The following is a 13,063-nucleotide window of genomic DNA, read 5'->3' on the forward strand; positions in this document are numbered from 1 at the left end:
TTTCAGGCCCAAAGTAAAGACTAGGTCTAAGGTGTGGCCACGGGAATGAGTTTGGCCAGACACATGTTGTTGAAATTTAAAAGAGTTAGTGATATTTAAAAAAAATCAGCAGCAAGGGCATTAGAGGAGTCATCAACATGAATATTAAAATCACCACAAAGAAGAATTCTATCATAATTTACCACAAGACTGGATAAAAACTCAGGGAGTTCCAACAAGGAGCCAGCTGGTTTAGGGGGGCGATAAATAATAGCAAATATGACCGGAGGGGGCCACCAAGTTTAAACATTCAAAAGGAGGAAAAATCATTGCAAGCTATGAGGTCACACTTAAAATGCTTCCTATAGACAGTAACAAGGCCCCCACCTAGACCACAAACCCTAGGGCAGCTAAAGCAGTCATAATCTGGAGGGCACAATTCAGCCAGCTGACTGATCACCAGGACGTAACCAGGATTCTGTTAAAAACATAAAATTTAAATCAGTAGAAGAGATAAATTAAACAAAATAAACATTTTGTTAAAGAGGGATCTTACATTGAGAAGAGCTATCTTAAAAAGTCTGTGCTGGTTCAGATTTGAAGTTGAGAGTGGAGGTAGGGTTCTGGCCCGGATCTTTATTAAATTATTATTATTGCTGTGTCTGTCGTGTGTACGATCTTCGAACCACAAAAAATGCTGAATACCGTGATGTCTTTGCAATCCAATACACACTTTATAAGAAATAAAGTTGAATAGTGGGAAGGGGTGTAGTAGTTTCAGAGCGAAGCCAGCGGTGTGGCACTTGGAAATCCCAGGAAAGCGGCAGTGATGGTGAACAAGCAGTGTAGACTGATGACGACAGGCAAGGTGAAGCTGGCTGGAGAAGCAGGCAGACAGGCAGACAGGAATCCAGGAAACAACAGGAGCGGTGATCACCAGCACCGGGTAATCCTTTAGGCAGAGCAAAAAGACAGGATCAAAAACACGAGGGAAAAAACACACTTGCAAAAGGTACTTAGCTTAGCGAGAGCCTAGACGTAGTTGTCGTACATGTACGGGGACGATCTGGCGTCGGTGTAGTAGAAGAGCCTGGTAAATAAGCTGTGAAGACTGATGAGCAGATACGAGACAGGTGTGCCGGTGATCAGCAGCAGGTGGGAGGTTCCTAGAGCCAGGCAGGTAACATACAAACACACACACACACACACACACACACACACACATATCCAAAGACAAGTAGGGGACACACAAGACACACCAGGAAGGGAACACAACAGAGAACACAGGGATGGAGAGGAAAAGGTGGCAGACTACCACAGTGTCGGCTGTGTCCGTTTCATATTAAGTACCTATCCGAAATTACCACAGGAATTTTAAAAGTAGCACTAGAGGGATCCGGGCTCCAAATAGCAGCACTATGATCAGTCCACAAGGGGGAGGTAGTGACAGCTGAGGGTGCGTGGCTGTTTTTGGTGGGCAGAGAAGAGAAAGAAGAAGGGCGAGGGGAAACGAGGGGTGATGTAAATAGTCAACTACGTGAGGAGTACAGCACAGCGTGCTGCAGGTTAGCTGCCATCATGCGACTACCTGACTTGTTTGGGTGAAGACCATCTTGTACAAGGAAGAACGATCCCAAAATAAGTTTAAATTATGAAAAAAAAAACAACATCATGGGTGCTGCAGACAGACTAGAGCCAGGTATGAAGGCTGAGGATCCTGCTAAAATGGTCAATTCCACGATCCAGTGTAGGAATTGGACCCGAAATGAAAGCATGCTTTCTAGTGCTGTTGTGCAGGTTAAAGAGGTGGATGAAGTCTGCTTTTCGTCGGTCGGCCAATTGCTGACAGGCGGTGTCATTGGTGCCCACATGATTTTCGTGATAGTCGTCACGAGTGCAGCCAGAAGTCCGGGGAGCTTTTCGAGGATGTTGGGGGTCGTAGCTCCGGGAAAGCAGCATCTGACATTAACAAAGCGGATATTCTATAACTATCAGCGTAGTTGGTGGGATGAGAGGAGGCAGAGTCGGTGATCGTGGAGACCGCTGAGTTCCATCAGCCGTCCCTGGGATAGTTGTGGCCGTCAAACCTGTTGGCCAGCGGGAGGTCCCGATGTGAAGGAGGAGGTGGCAGGCGCTTTGCACAATGTCTGTCCTTACAGGCTACAGTCCAGTGCTCCGGTTGACGTGGAGTCGAACTCACTGGAGCCTTCTCACCACCCCCGCCGACAAGTGACTGTACATCCACTGGGGCTCGGCAAGGAGTAGAAATGGCAATTGCTTTGGGCTTTGCACCCATGAGGAGCCATGGATCTTCAGGCTTAGCTGAAACGGCGCCAGTGATGACGGACATGAACACGGAAGAGTGGCTCAGCTAACTCCGGCTCTTCACCCACTCTTCTCCAGATCGTTGTTTCAGCTACATTGGTAGTAACGCTCCAGACTCCTGAAGAGTTTCTAGTGGTCTTTCTTTGTGTTGTATTCTAAGCTAATTGTTGTCGCTGTTTCCTGTGCTCCAGGATCATAACTCGCCTGCCTGCCTGCTTGCCTGCTCTTCAACCCACAAAACCAACTACCATCTCTTGCCTGCCCACTCCATTCTTCTGCCCTGCTCCAGCCGGTCTTGCCATACCTCACTACTCCTGTGTCTGTGTCTGTGTCCACTCAGCTAAACACAACATATAACACTCTGAATGGGGCATTACTTTTTATGCTTTAAGCACATTTTGCTGCTTTCATAGTAGACTTTACGTAGTAAGGTATTGCTACTTTTATTTAAAGGTACTATTGAGCACATTGATAATATCCAGCCACTAGAGGACGCACCCCCCTCCCCCCTTTCATTCCATTTCAGTGGTTGCCAGTTCGTTGCACAACTTGCATATTTCATGGTCGAGTGGAATGAGACTCAGACTTAGTCATATCAAGTGATGAATCTTTCATGATAGAGTAATGAATTCATTTAGCAACATGTAGCCATACAGTAGCTATAGATTTAGGTTACTTTGTGTGGTGGTGTTTCATGTAACGTTATTTATGGTAATCTGTGGATATGGCTGGCTTTAGGTAGCCCTTTCTTTGAATAGGGTATCTCTGCAGACTCTGGAGACTTTGAATGGGCGGGCTATCTGTCAATAATTTTTTAATTTGGCCAATCAGAGGCTTACAGTCCTCTGTCAATCAAAAATGAATTTCACCAATAAGCAGCCTGAACCAGTTATCAATCAGTTTTTAATTTGGCTAATCATCTTTTTCTTAGGAGAAGGGGGAGGTTCGACACAAAGAAACAAACCTACCGTCCGTCCTTCTCTGTCCACCGGGCACGATCCTGGGAAAATGAAGGCTCGCTGACTACGCTAGCTAATGCTGGAAGCCAGAAACAAACATCTATGATCCATTGTCTGTTTGATAATTAAACAAAGAACACGTTTTCTTCACGTTTGGCTTTTCTAAAATGAGCAGTAGTGAAAGTTGCTATATTCTGTTATGATTTGATGTTTTCATCTGCCGCTATTTTTCTTCTCTTAAGTGGAGTGGAGGATTGAGTGGACTTTTAAGTCAGAATGCTTCATGCACATCATGATTTATTCAATAAGTTTCCATTGCACTGTCGTATTTTGCTTTTATCGATACACCAACTTTTCCACCTCAGTCAAGTGTAAAAACTTTGCTGCAATATTTTCCAAATATTTAAAATTTTCATTTCCACTCAGGTTTTATTATGCACAACTTGAATATGTGCATAAAAACAGGTGGATGGACACCCATCTAGTGTCCCACTCCCTTAGTTTTACAAAGAAATCAGTATTTTCTGTCAGCCAGACCCTTCTTCCCCTGCAGCTCTGTGCATCTGGCTCTGGATATAAGTGTTTTCCTTCGGATTAGGGGGAGACAGAGGAGGATTTAGACAGGCACGCTGGACACTGAACTTGCAGCACTGGCCTCTGCTCTGGAATCAAAGTGACACATGTCCTCCCAGGTTTTTCACCTGACATTTTTGTTGCCACTGTTGTCCAGCATATTTGACAGCCCCTCACACTATACTTAGCACATCTCTGCAACCCCCGACCCTGCTACCCCCACCCACCAACCCAACCCTCCTCATGTGGAGAAATTGACCACTAGTTATATTGTTTATAGGGGCAGTCTGCAAACAAGCCAAAGAGGTCCATTAAATTCCATTCAGAGGCCTTTATTCTTCCTTTATTTGACTTTTATTGATCCATGTTAGCTCAATTGAGGAGGATGGAAAAGGCAGCAGCGGCACATTTACTTACTTACAGACAGAACAACAACAAACATGTGAAGAGTTATGCAGCCCAGAATTTATGACCGCGTCAACTGAGTGAAAAATAAAAAAGAAAGCGTGAGAGAGAAGATTGGTCAATTGGTCATTTTTCAACTGCACACACTGCAGATTTAGTCTTACAAAGTGTTTTTTGTTTGTGTTTAATATGTCTTGATGTAAAAGGACCACCAGTAGTGTAAGTATTCCACTACTGTGTTGTATGATGTCATTATCATGTCACATCAACATAAACCTCTTGATGCTACTCTTGATGAAGAGCACTGGAATGCTTGAAATGTGTTGCAATCCAGAGTAGCTGCCAGTCTAAGGTTTTTAGTTGCTGGTAATTGTGCACAAATTCAGCAGATTAAATTCTACTACTTCATATAACATAACATTCAACTTCTCCCTTTCTTTGTGTTATTACTGACCAATTTGGGAAGCCTTTAACACTGTTTTTGTGGATTCCTTTGTTTAAAAAAATCTAAATACTGTATCTAAACTGTGCTGTAACTGAAGTACGTAGTTGATTAATCCACCATGTTCTGGAGAAAATTAATGAAAAACTTCAACTAATTATTTCTATATTTACGTCTAGTTATAGTATTTTCAAGGTACAACATCCTAATAAGGCATGCTTAATAAAAGGTTTAGAAGTTGTATCAAATGGCTTTATTAATCATTGTTTTAATCACTGATCTACAAGCAATTTACTGATGCTTTGTAGACTAGTAAAAAGAAACTCTCACTTCTAATCAGAATTAAGCCAAGTGTCATGCTGGAAGATAAACATCACTTGTGCACAATCTGCACAAGTTGTGCTTAATAATGGTTCATAACTGATCTATAAAGCATTAGTAAATGATTCAATATCCATAACTAAAGCCATTAGTTAACACTGACAAAACATTTACAAGAGGTGACTAAGACAGTCAGACCAGTTTGGGTATAGCACTTACATCAGAAAACCTACGTCAAACTGTGAATTGCACAAACAAATAAAAAACACTTGATGGACATTTTGCTTTCAGCGACTGAGGTTGATTTTGACTTAACATACTGTAGCTTGAATTGGGTTTGAAATTAGCATCTAACATGTTACTTAATTACTCCCACATGTGGAAAGCTGTGCCTTGACTTAGCGCTGACAAATGGGATATTGTATGTCAGCATAAATTAATGAGAAATTAAAGGTCAGAGTTGAAGCCAAACTCTCAGAACACACATACGACTTTGATTAGCAGGCCGCTGTGTTTGGCTGTATCTGTCACAAACAGTCAGGCTGCCAGGCCAATCACAGCGAGGCTAAGGGACTGAAATGTGAGGCTTGTTTAGGCACTGTGTCGCCTGCTCCATGATGAAAAGACCCATGCATATTTCAAGGGTTCAAGGTGGAGGTTTTCTTATAGTTCAGAGGCTTTTACAAGTGTAGAAAGATATTTGAATTCCTCTCAGGATGATCACATCATCACACCATCCAGGATTGTCTCTACATTTGACACATTTTACAGATGCTTTTATTCAGAGCAACACCAGACTAAACACGTAGAGCCCGAAAACACACTGGAGCTTTATACATGGTGTAGGGATCAAACCTGTGCCCTTTTTGTTCCAGGTCCACCTCCTGACATATTACACTTTACTAATGGCTGCACTATGAAAAGGTTTAACCTATGCACTTCACAGTCAGAGACCTTCGATGGAGTCAAGAGACTCCTGCTTTGGATTTTACACTTGAGTTACCTCAACTTTAAAGGACCATACCAGTGTTTTGCATGTTTTAGCTCACAAATCACACATACTTTACATTACTGCTGACCACTTTACTAAAGCATGCTATGGTGCTATTTTTTGTCACTTCTTCATGTATTCTTCATCATAGGTTACATTGTTGTTTAATGGTGCAGCAGTTTCAACAAGTTCACCCAAAAGGGAAAACAGATCATTTCTCACGGCCTTCCAAAATCTGGTGCTCCAAACAGCACCACATTGTTTGTCTGTGTTTTACAAAACATGTATGACCGCACAAGTCATTGGTTAAGGTTTGGGAACTGTGGTCATGGTTAAAAGAAACAAACTTACCACTAGAATAAAAATGCCACAGAGACACTTGACCCCAGCACAAACCCCCTTGGCATGATCCTCCCTCAGGTCAAATGCCTGTGAGGGAGAGGAGAGTCAGGGACCTGGCTGAGCTCATCTGGTCCATTACGAAAGCACAGTGTGGGTCTGGTCTGACGGATGGTCGGGGCAAACAGAGGTAACATGTGCGGGGCCTCTCTTGAGGGGAAGGAGCAGGGGTTGAGACTGGGGACATGACTCTGAGTCAGGCTACATTTATAAACTCACAGCCATTTCACCCCATCCTCAGATTACAGTAGTGCTCACTGCCCTGTCGCTCATATAGGCAGTGCTGATGACAGCAGCACTGGGTCAGCGTGATAGCATTTGAAGTGAAGTGTTACCAAATCCTCAGCTCTTATTAGATTCGATTTTAGATGGTTCCTCAGCTGCAAGTGGTGCCTGTGCTGTGATTTTGACGTGTAGAAACAGCTTTGACCCGTGGAGTCAAGGGTGGACTCGTGCTGGAAAAAAATCATGCTCCACAATGAATCCTCTTTTGGATGGAATTAACTTTCTTGGTGAGAATCTCTCACAGGTGGAAAATGCCTCTGCCCTCTGCCTGCAATGAGACCTGAAATGGTCATCTCAAAGAGGAAGTGTGCCCTGACCACTCACATAAATCTCACAGGTTGGCCACAGAAATGCAGGCCAGTTGTATTGCCTCGCCATAACAAACAGAAATCGGTTCAAAAGGCACATTCTGCCTTTAACTTGGCCTTTTTCTATGTCTGTTGGATTGATCTTTTCAGATTTGTACATGTTGATTAACAGTCTTTTGCTGTTTATACCCTGGAGTTTTATTTTGAGCCCCAAACCATTTAGGACATTTTGCTACATGTATGTTTTAATTCTCAATGGATCCATTTCTGATCCAGTTTTGCATGTTCAAAAGAATCTAAGCTAAATGGATGGTGACAGTCATACGTATGTGGAGGGATTTCCCCCCCCATAAAATATCAAGATCTGCTGTTTGTGATTGTTTTTTAAATTACGTACTTATTCCACACATTAGTTAGTTGTCTTTAGAGAGACGAGCAGACGTGTGTGCGTGTGCGTGCGCGCGCGTGTGTGTGTGCCTCCCAGCAGATCATCACACGATCCTTTAGACTTCATTGTTGCAGAAGAAGCGACGCTCCACAGAAACACATAAAAAGCTGTAAGTTCTAAATTCATGAGGTTATTATAAAGATCAGCTCTTTACTTTGATTAGAAAAGTGCAGAGGAGCAGAAGCGCTTGATGACCGGCGCGGAGAAACGCGCTTCTGGTGCGAACATCCAGGCTGCTGCTCGCTGGAGAAATGAGCTAGCGCGGCGCTTCCGCCTCCTGTGTGTCCCCGGTGTCAGAGCCTTCAGTGTGTGCAACAGGCTCCTGCAGATCACCGGCCACTGGTAGCTCACTGTTCTTTGCTGTGGTGTGCTGGGGTGGTGGCATCAGCTCTGTGGTCGGACTGGAACTGGACAGCCTGGAGTCAGTGGAGGAGAGGAGGATGAAGTCCAAGATCTCACACACACTCACACACACACACACACACACTGATATACTTATTATATTTATTATGCTCATACTATACTTTATTATATATCTTTATATATAATATATACTACATCACTACATATCACCTTATATTATACTTTATTATACTGTACTATATTATACTATATCTTGTTATAATAATATGTATGCATATACAACATATATATTATATAAAATTCTGGTGTACACTGTTATAGCTGGTATCATCACTATACTTGCTGACTTTGCTTTACTAATCACCCCACTATGTCACAAGTACAACACTAGTTGCTGTCACTGTATGTGTCCGGCTATTGCCTGTAATTTGAGTTTTGAGTTTAATTGCTCTTGTATATAGAAACTATATACTGTATATACTTTTAATTATTCCCCCCCCCATCTTGACTTATTTCTGTCATGGCGCTGCTGTAATTGACTTACAGCAGTGGATTTCCCCTCAGGGGAAAGGATTATCGTATTTTATCTTAAACAAACAAACAAAATGAGTGATGTGTGCTTACTTTCAGTTTTACCTTTAAATAAAGTGGTTTAGATAATCTGGTTAAACTGTTGGTTTGTTTCCAACCTGTCTGATCATCTGACTGCTTGTGTTGTCTTTTAACTAAAACTTAAACTAAAGCGAAAGAAAATTAACACACCTGGCACCAAAACATGTAGCAAGATAAAGATTACAGGTGATATAATTAATTGCACAGTTTGGTTTGTTGCTGGGCAAAAAATGTATTCGGGCTGTTGTGGGGGACTTTGGACTCATGACGTCAATATTTCTAAAATACTTGCTATGGCGTTGGCCACAGCTACAAAAGTACATAGATATAAATATATATAAATAACCCATTTCTGTTTGTATTCTGGAGTTGTATTCTGAGCCCCAAACCATTTAGTACATTTTTTCTTACATTTACATTTGAATTCTTAGTGGATCCATTTCTGACTGTAATAATTAATAGATATTAATATTGTAGATAACTGGTTGTAGATAATTGGCAGACTTTTTGGAGAAGACCTGGTCTGATTAGGAGAGAGCATTAGAAACTAGAAATCTAGAAAACTCCTTAGTGAAGGTGTCTGCCCCCCGACCACTTAAATTAATAAAATCTAAAGTTAACAGAAGAGGAGTTATACATAAAAACCTAAACAAAAACGCTGAAATAGCCCAACAAAATAGGAGAATTAAATGTGGACTCTTAAACATCAAATCTCTGTCATCTAAAGCTGTACTAATGAACGATTTAATATCAGAGTATCATTGACTTATTTTGTCTTACTGAAACCTGGCTGGGTCATGAAGAATATGTTAGCTTAAATGAATCCACTCCGCCCAGTCATATACACTATATTATACACTCTCATTCCTCGAGGCACCGGCCGAGGAGGTGGAGTTGCAGCCATCTTCGACTCAAGCCTATTAATCAACCCTAAACCTAAACTAAATTATAACTCATTCGAAAGCTTTGTTCTTAGTCTTTCACACCCAACCTGGAAAACACAACAGCCAATTCTATTTGTTATAGTGTACCGCACTCCTGGTCCTTATTCTGAATTTCTATCTGAATTCTCAGTTTCAAAGTTTAGTCCTTAAAACAGATAAAGTAGTTATTGTAGGTGATTTCAATATTCATGTGGACGTTGAAAATGATAGCTTTAGTACTGTGTTTATCTCATTATTAGATTTGATTGGCTTTTATCAGAGTGTACATAAACCCACTCACTGTTTTAACCACACAACCTTGTTCTGGTACATGGCATTTAAATTGAACATTTAATAGTCTTTCCACAGAATCCTTCATTAGCGGACCATTATTTAATAACTTTTGAACTCCTATTACTGGACTACATGCCATTAGGCAAAAACTCCTACTCTAGATGTCTATCTGATAGTGCTGTAGCTAAATTTAACGAAGCGATTTCGTCTGCATTTAATTCAATGCTATGTCTCAATATAACAGAGGACTCCTATGCTAATTTCAGCCCCTTCCAAATTGACCATCTTGTTGATAGTGCTGCAGGCTCACTGCGAACGACACTTGATTCTATCACCCCTCTAAAAAAGAAAACAATTAAACAAAGAGCTCCATGGTATAACCCCCAAATCCACAAATTAAAGCAAACATCGTGAAAACTTGAAAGGAAATGGATGATATCCCAACAATCTGGAAGAATCTTGTTTAGCCTGGCAAGATAGTCTTAAAACATATAGCCCTCTGTAATGCAAGAGCAGCCTACTACTCATCATTAATAGAGGAGAATAAGAACAATGCAAGGTTTCTTTTCAGCACTGGAGCCTGGCTGACAGAGAGTCACTTCCTATAGCCCTCAGTAGTAACGACTTCATGAGCTTCTTTAATGATAACATTTTAATTAGAGACAAAATTCATCACATCCTGCCCTCAATTGTCAACAATTTACCCTTAAAGACAGGAACCCTAGAAACAGCTGTAAAACCTGATATATATTTAGACTGCTTTTTTCCTATCAACCTTCTCCAACAGACTTCAACTATTTCTTCATCTAAGCCATCAACCTGTCACTTAGACCCCATCCCAACTAGGCTTCTTAAAGACGTTTTACCCTAGATAGCACTTCTTCACTAGATATGATCAATCTCTTTATTAACAGGCTATGTACCATAATCTTTTAAAGTAGCTGTAATTAAACCTCTTCTGAAAAAGCCCACTCCTGATCCAGGGGTTTCAGTCAATTATAGATCTATATCTAACCTTCCCTTTCTCTCTAAGATCCTTGAGAAAGCAGTTGCCAATCAGTTGTGTGACTTTCTAAATAACAATAGTTTGAGGATTTTCAGTGAGGGTTTAGAGTGCATCATAGCACAGAGACAGCACTGGTGAAAATTACAAATGACCTTTTAATTGCATCAGACAATGGACTTGTCTCTGTACTTGTCTTGTTAGATCTTAGTGTTGCATTCGTCATCATTAACCATCACATCCTATTACAGAGACTGGAACATTCATTTGGCATTAAAGGAACCTCATTGAACTGGTTTAAATCCTATCTATCAGATCAATCTCAGTTTGTACATGTTAACGGTGAGTCCTCCGTGCATGCCAAAGTTACTCACAGAGTTTCACAAGGTTCTATGCCTGGACCGATTCTATTCACCTTATATATGCTTCCTTTAGGCAATATTATTAGGAAACACTCCATAAACTTTCATTGTTATGCGGATGATACCCAATTATATATATCGATCAAGCCAGATAAAACTAACAAGTTAGCTAAACTTCAAGCATGCCTTAAGGACATAAACACCTGGATGACTTGCAATTTTCTGATGTTAAACCTTCAAGACACATTATCTAAAGACGCAGTTGCTCTAGATTGCATTGCCCTGGCATCTAGCACCACTGTAAGGAACCGTCAGAGTTATCTTTGATCAGGATTTATCCTTTAACTCCCACATGAAACAAACTTCAAGGACTGCCTTCTTTCACCTACGCAACATTGCAAAAATCAGGCACATCCTGTCTCAAAATGATGCATAAAAACTAGTGCATGCATTTATTTCTTTTAGGTTGGACTATTGCAATTCCTTATTATCGGCTGCCCGAATAAATCCCTTAAGACTCTCCAGTTGATCCAGAATGCTGTGGCACGTGTACTGACAATAACTAGGAATCCAAATCTCCAATATTAGCTTCTCTGCACTGGCTCCCTGTAAAATCCAGAATATAATTTGAAATCCTTATCCTCACCTACAAAGCTCTTAATGGTCTGGCACCATCATATCTTAAAGAGCTCATAATACCTTTTTACCCCACTAGAACACTGCGCTCCCAGGATGCAGGGTTACTTGTGGTTCCTAGAGTCTCCAAAAGTAGAACGGGAGCCAGAGCCTTCAGTTATCAAGCTCCTCCCCTGTGGAATCAGGTCCCAGTTTGGGTTCGGGATTCAGACACCATCTCCACATTTAAGAGTAGGCTTAAGACTTCCCTCTTTGATAAAGCCTATAGTTAGGGCTAGCTTGTTTGAGTCCTGAACCATCCCTTAGTTTTGCTGCTATAGGCCTAGACTGCCGGGAGACTTCCCATGATGCACCTCTCCTCTCTCCTCCTCTTCCTCTCCATCTGTATGCATTTTTATCCCATTACTGCATGTTAGTAACTCGACATGTTCTCTCTCCCGTAGTTCAGTGCTTTCTTGTTTTTCTCCTGTCTCCTTCTGTCGCTTTAATCAGTTATGTCTGCCTCCGGAGCTGCAGAGACTGGATCTGTGGTTGTGGGCCACTTGCTGCCCCCGTGTCCCTTAGTCTGCGCACGAGTTACCAGACATGCAGGGAACCTCCGGATATTCACGTTCTAATTCGTGGACTTCAGGCTCTCCTGCTTGTCCCTGCCTTGCCTTATCTGGAACAACCCCTTGTGCTAATTATATCTTTTCCCATCACTAGCTCAGTGTACGGAAAGGTCCTTCAGTAATATTTACATATCCCCACACTAGATGTTAAGTAAATCTTGTAGAATTGCATTGCATTTTCATAACCTACTCTTTGCACAGCAGCAAACCATCCAGTAAAACTGGAGGTGTGTAGTTCCACCAGACCACTCAGAATCAGGGTCTCTTTGCCACCAGTGTCCCATAGTATGGTGACTGGGACACGCTACATCTACCACTGTAGCAATAGTGCCTTGTGAAAGGAAACCTTCATAACCGTGATGATCATCATTGCCATTTTGATTCACAGCTGCCAGTTCAACTGGCTTAGCTGAACCATGGCTGTCATCTTACTTTGGGCAATTGCTCTTTTCATGCCCCAATTCTAACAGTAGTGCCACTGAATCGCTACCATTTTGGTGACAGTACTTCCTGATGGCCGACTAGAAGCAATTTACCAGGGCTGGTGGGGTGGAAAACTGCTTTTCTCAATCAGTGGAGGATGCCAGGCTATGTTCCTTTTTGTGTAAGGCTTTCTCCTTTTCTCTTGTCTCCTCTTTCCTTTTCCTCCATTCTGTTTGCTCTTGGTGTTTTCTCTCTCTTTCTGTATCTGCCCTCTCCTTTTCTTTCTCTGCTCTTTCTTTTTCTTTCTATTGATCTAACCAAATATCCTTTAAACAGAGAGCTTCCACCAATTGTAGCACTATAGCTAGTTTGCAAATGTAGTTTTCGCCTCCTTTTTGATC

At 41.6% G+C, this 13,063-nt stretch overlaps 1 long non-coding RNA gene across 1 annotated transcript in view; it reads right to left on the reverse strand.

Annotated features, from left to right (window-relative positions):
- Nucleotides 1–2,783: 2,783 nt before the first annotated feature.
- The window catches only part of LOC122863399, a 34,478-nt gene continuing 24,198 nt past the window's right edge, over nt 2,784–13,063 (reverse strand). The window contains exon 3 of the long non-coding RNA XR_006375004.1: nt 2,784–7,851. This is a non-coding gene — a long non-coding RNA (uncharacterized LOC122863399). The remainder of the gene's footprint in view (nt 7,852–13,063) is intronic.

Source organism: Siniperca chuatsi, linkage group LG16 (assembly GCF_020085105.1).
Source record: "Siniperca chuatsi isolate FFG_IHB_CAS linkage group LG16, ASM2008510v1, whole genome shotgun sequence".
Classification (NCBI taxonomy): Eukaryota; Metazoa; Chordata; class Actinopteri; order Centrarchiformes; family Sinipercidae; genus Siniperca; species Siniperca chuatsi.